Source organism: Tupaia chinensis, unplaced genomic scaffold (genome assembly GCF_000334495.1).
Source record: "Tupaia chinensis unplaced genomic scaffold, TupChi_1.0 Scaffold000494_1, whole genome shotgun sequence".
Taxonomy (NCBI): Eukaryota; Metazoa; Chordata; class Mammalia; order Scandentia; family Tupaiidae; genus Tupaia; species Tupaia belangeri.
Genome location: NW_006160006.1, coordinates 2,696,847 through 2,702,089, shown reverse-complemented (window position 1 = coordinate 2,702,089; position 5,243 = coordinate 2,696,847).

The following is a 5,243-nucleotide window of genomic DNA, read 5'->3' as shown; positions in this document are numbered from 1 at the left end:
AGAGGCAAGCCAACCAGGGCCAGGGTGGCAGCTGCCCTGGCATCAGTGGCACCTAGGCAGCAGCGAGGCCCCTCACTGGGCCTTTCCCTGTGGTCACCTTTACTGGGAGGGGACCCTTCCAAAGCCTCTGGGTCGGCCCGCTGCAGTGGAGTCTCATCCAGGACCCAGAGGGGCCTGGACCACCCAACAGACAGAAGCCTTGGCATGAGGTCCTCCCCACCCCTGCACCCCAGGTCTGGCCCCTTCCCCCCAGTGGGGCCTTCTCCTCCCCCACATGCTGTCCCAGGATGGGTCTCAGTCTATTTGAGGCAGCACCGGCCTGTGGTGTAATCAGTCCCTGGGGTAATTGCCACCTGTCCTGCCGGTGTCTGGGGGCTGTCTCGACCACAGAGCAGGGGGGTGGCACCCGCAGCAGGGCCGCAGCGAGGTCAGGCTGGGCAGCCCTGCAGCCTCCCGAGGGCTGCTGCCCCAGCACAGGACCTGCAAGGGCTCGCTGGGCAGGCCAAGCACTCTGGGCAGCTGGGCTCACCTGGGCCACCCTGTGGTGGCAACTGGGGTGGAACACGAGCCCGGCCGGGGCCCAAACCCCAGGCTTCTCTCTTCTCCCATAATTGGCCCAACCCTTGTCCCGTCCACACTGCCTTCCAAGACCTGGGACACCCCCGACACAGGCTGACCCAAGCAGGGCAGCGACTAAAGCGAGAGGGACTTTACTTCCACCTTTGCCCCCCCTTCCCCCCGCCTCTGCCTTCTCCAGGAAGGGATAGGGGTGAGATGGGAGGTGAGCATGAGGCTTCCGTAGACGCTACCTCCCTCCCCTGCAGGTACTCTCCATCCTACTCTAAGGCCCCGTAGACAGCCTGAGTCCCACGCCTGCCCTCCTCACGTGGCCGACTCTGTGGCCCTGAGTGGTCAGTTCAGATGTTCCCTCATCTGTGAAGGAGACGGTTGGAGGAGCTGCCTCACCGAGTCCCTACGAAGCATCCATTATCTGAGCATGGGGAATGCTGTGCCCTGGGCCGGCGAGATTCTGCTGTGGCCACTTATGTTACAAAGGACAAGGACAGGCGTGGGGAGAGGCCACCCCACCTTAAGGTGCTTGGGAAAGCAAAACCTAAGACCCAGTTCAGGTAGCGCAAAACCGGGCCCCAGACTCCCCCCACTGAAGTGCTGGGCTAGGCCTTCCTGGTGGTCCTGCTGGGGCACCTCCCAGGCCCTCTCCCTCCAGGACAGCCCACTTCTACCTCTCTCGAGCCCATTTGCTCTAAGGTGCCGTGGAAGCTTGTGGAAGCCAGAGAACACCCAGCACCCCTCCATGTTTTCTTTTTCCAAAGAGAATCGGCAGCTACAAACTCAAGATGAAGTCCTCTGACCTTGGGAGACAGAAATAAAATGCCATTTGTCTTCTTCTTGATTGTTATAGACAGAAGGTCATTTGTCCCAATGCTTGGAATTCACTCCAGTGTTCATGGTCCTGCCACTTGAAGGGCCACTCAGGGCTAAGTGTCTTCTTTTCAGAGTGGAGCAATACTGGGGAAGAATGATCTAAAGGGCAGGACCCCAGGGTCAGCCTCTCCCTGAAGTGACCCAGCCCCAGCTCCAGCTTCAGTGCCCTCCCCAGCAAGGCTCCCACTTCTGACACCCTAGGCTACAAGCCAGAATGGTCTCCTGCAGGCCAGGACCAAGGTGAGAGCAAAGAGTCCACTCCGGGCAGGAAGGCCCCCCCAAGGCACCAGATGTCCCTCCACCAGAGTGGACAGGGAGGAGAGGCAGAGCCGTGGGACAGGGTCAAGGCACCATCCCCACTTGCCAGGAGTATCTGAACCCAGGCCGGAGCCCTGAGGGCCAGCAGGGAGCAGGTCTGGGTCCACGTCAGCACTGTCAGGCCCACCTCAGGAGCTACATCCTTGGTGACTTCCTCTACCTTCCCTGTCTGGGTGGGTCCTGGGCCTGTAGGGGGGAGCAGGACACCTAGGCCAACTCAGAGCCCAGACCCTATGGGCTCAGTGGTCCTCTCTGCTGTCAGTCTCTCCAGAGGGCACCTCCCCCTGAGGGTCTGGGACCACCTCCAGCCCAGCATCTCCCCACCTCCCGGCAACCCTTGGACCTGTGCCTGGGAAACAGATCGTCCAGGGGGATTGTCTTCCCTCCTGGGTGCACACACTCTCACTCGTGTCTCCTCCCTGGGATCTGTGAGCTAATCGGAGAGAAGGGGGGGAGGTGGGGGTGCTGCCTGCCTTCCCCGCTATCTGCAGCAAGCCACGGTGACTAATGCTCCCAGTTGGTAAAAAGGCAGTGTAATCAAAACACTTTTTTTTTAGTCCTTAAAGTTAGTCATTCTCCCAGAGTGGAGGGAAAAAGCCCACAGCAGGCACCATGAAATGCAGGCGGAGAGGCTTGCGCTGCCTGGTGGGACTCGCGCATCGCTGTGGCTGCACCCGCGGGGCTGGAGCTCGGCCTCCTGCTCTGACCCCTGGCAAGCCTTCCTCCACACCCTCATTTGTTCTTGCTTTCCTCGACCTCGGGCCTTCTGATCCCCAGGCCTTCCATGCTGAGCCAGGAGTTGCCCTTTGCTCTCGCCCTGCCAGGTGCTGCCACCTGCTGGTCCCTAGGTCTCCAAACTGGTGGACAAGCATAAAACTCCGTCCCCCCTTGACTCCCCCCCACCTCAAGGGTCATGGCATGCCTGGCAGTGTGCCAGCCCTCCCTGCATCCTTAACCCCGCCTTTCTGTACCGGTGCTTCTCCTGGCTCCATCACCTGCTGGCTTCTGACCCCACTGGCTTCAACAGAGCCACAGGTTGTCAGAGGAGCAGGAGTCTCAGGACTCACCAGGGGGAGGTGGTGTCCATGATGGAAAATGCATAAGGATCCGAGCTGGGGTGCCCAGAATGGAATCCCTGCCTTTGTACTCCAAGGCTATGCTTCGGCCACTTCATTCATAAAAGGATTGGAATTATAGCACCTACCTCCACCTCACAGGGTCGTTGCAAGGCTTACATGTGAACGGCTCAGAGTAGTGCCTGGCATGTCATGAGTGCTCAATTAGATGCATAATAAAAGTAATACCAAGATAATAGATGGACATCTTACTCCTCCAAGGCAGACATTACTAATCAATCACAGAACTTTTCCACGCAGAATCCTCAGCACTCCAGGAAGCCAGTTACAAATGATCCAACTCAGCACATGAGAGACACCCACTTGCCACCCTAGACTAACCTAGACCCACCCATTGCACTCAAGGAGGATGAGACCCAGAGGAGGGCAGAGACTACCTCCAGCCAGTTGGAGGTGGAGCCAGGTTGAGAGGTCTCCCTGGCTCTGACTGCTGCTCGCCAGCCTGCTTCTGATGTCTCACTTCACCCTGACTTTGGGCGGTCACTGTGCTTCCCAGCCCCACACTCATCCCGGCACCCTTCCCTGTCTCCCACTCTAAGCCTGAGGCAGGCTGCCGAGCAGGTGCAGAGCAGGGAGGAGTGGGGCAGTGAGAGCACACAGGACCTGGGGTCTGAGGTGCTGCAGCGGCCTTCCCAAGGTAGCTGGGCCTCCAGGGCTGCACGGCAGCTCTGCCCATCAATTCGGCCCCACGCCTTTCAGTCTCTCAGCCTCAGCCTGACTCTCTAGTGAAGCCCCTGCTGGTCCAAGTGCAGGTCCTGGGGATCCTCACTCCTTGCCAATCGGGGACTGGAGGCCAGGCCCAGACTTCTAGTGGGAAGGGCTGGGAGAGCCTGGGATCTGGCCAGCCCAGAGGAGAGCCCCACTTAGCACCTTTCTTCTCGTTATCTGGGTAGAGAACATGTGTGTACGCATAGAGAATGAGAGTGAGCGCCCTGCCTGCCCTTGGGATACAGCGGCTGCCTGGGCGAGCATTTCAGAAATACCTACACGGTGGGGCAACAACTGAGGATGGCCGAGCTCCAGGAGAGGAAGCAGCAGCAGGAGAGCCCTCCACAGCTGCTGAAATGCCAGGGGTCACACACGGTGCCCCTTCCACCACCACGCCCTCTGTAGGGCCAGGAGGACTGGCACCTTGGCCCACAGCCTCCACCCAGGTTGACCTGTTTCCTGAGGACTAGCACCGTGAGGAGGCAGGCCTGTGATGTGCTTGGGATCCAGCTCCCACTGGAAAACTGCACTGGGCCACCCATGGACACGCAAGAATAGAAAGAGAAAACAGAAATGAGACACCCCCAATCGTGGTCCAACCCCTGCTCCCCCAGGTCCGACCCTCCCTCGCCCTAGGTCAGAATAGATGATGCCTGCTTTGAACCCCAAGCTGTTGGCCTCGTGAAGTGGCCCCTGAAACACTTGTGGTCTATGGAAGGAGAATTCTAGAAAGAAGGCCCTTGGGCCCCAGCAGGCCCTGTCTAGCCCTCACTGAGGGCTCTGCTCTCCTCTAAGGCAGGGAGATCCTTGGGGGCCAGGGGACAACTGTAGCCCAGGACTACATGCAGCTGTGAGGGACTGAGGCCCTGAATCCTGACCTTGGGAGCCCAGAGACGAGTCTGCACCCCAGTCTTCTCAAACAAGTTCCCTCCCCTGGCCCCTCCCGGTCATTCATGCCGGTTCTCCTTGCCAGCCCTGACCCAGCCAGCAGGAACTTGGCTTGCACGTGGGCTGCTCTTCGAAGCCTTTGCTTATTGCACAAAGCCAGCTTGCAGCTTGGGCCAGGCCTCCCTGCAGCCTGTCACAACATGGCGTTCTGTCCCCTGGTGCGTTATTTTTGTAACTGGCTGTTTACCGCTCCCTGGCTCACTCGGGGAAAATCGATCTGGGCGGCAGGACTCTTCTTTCGCATGGTTAGAACAGTGCCTGCCTGGCACCTGTAGCTCAGCTAGTGTTTGCCAGCGAAGGAGCAGAACGGACCGTTCACACCCCGCAGGTCTGCAAGGTCGGTCCGCGGGCCGGGCGCCCCACTGCTCTGCCCCTGCCCTGTCCACCAACCCTCGCCCCAAGGAGGGAACGATGCCTGGCCTCCGGTCAGTAATGGCAATGCAGTGCAGGTGGAACTTCCTACTGTGCCCCCTCAGTCTATGTGCAAGAAAGCTGGCTGAGGGCAGAGGTTTGATTTTTTTGTCGTTGTTGGGTTTTTTTGTTTGTTTGTTTGTTTGGAGAGGTTTTTTCGCTATAGGGCACGTGCGCTCGCCAGACAGACAGAGACAGAGAGACAGAAAGCGAGAAATCACCCCCCACGGGGGATGGCCACGCCGCAATCCCTTCTCCTCCTTTCTCCTCTCAGGA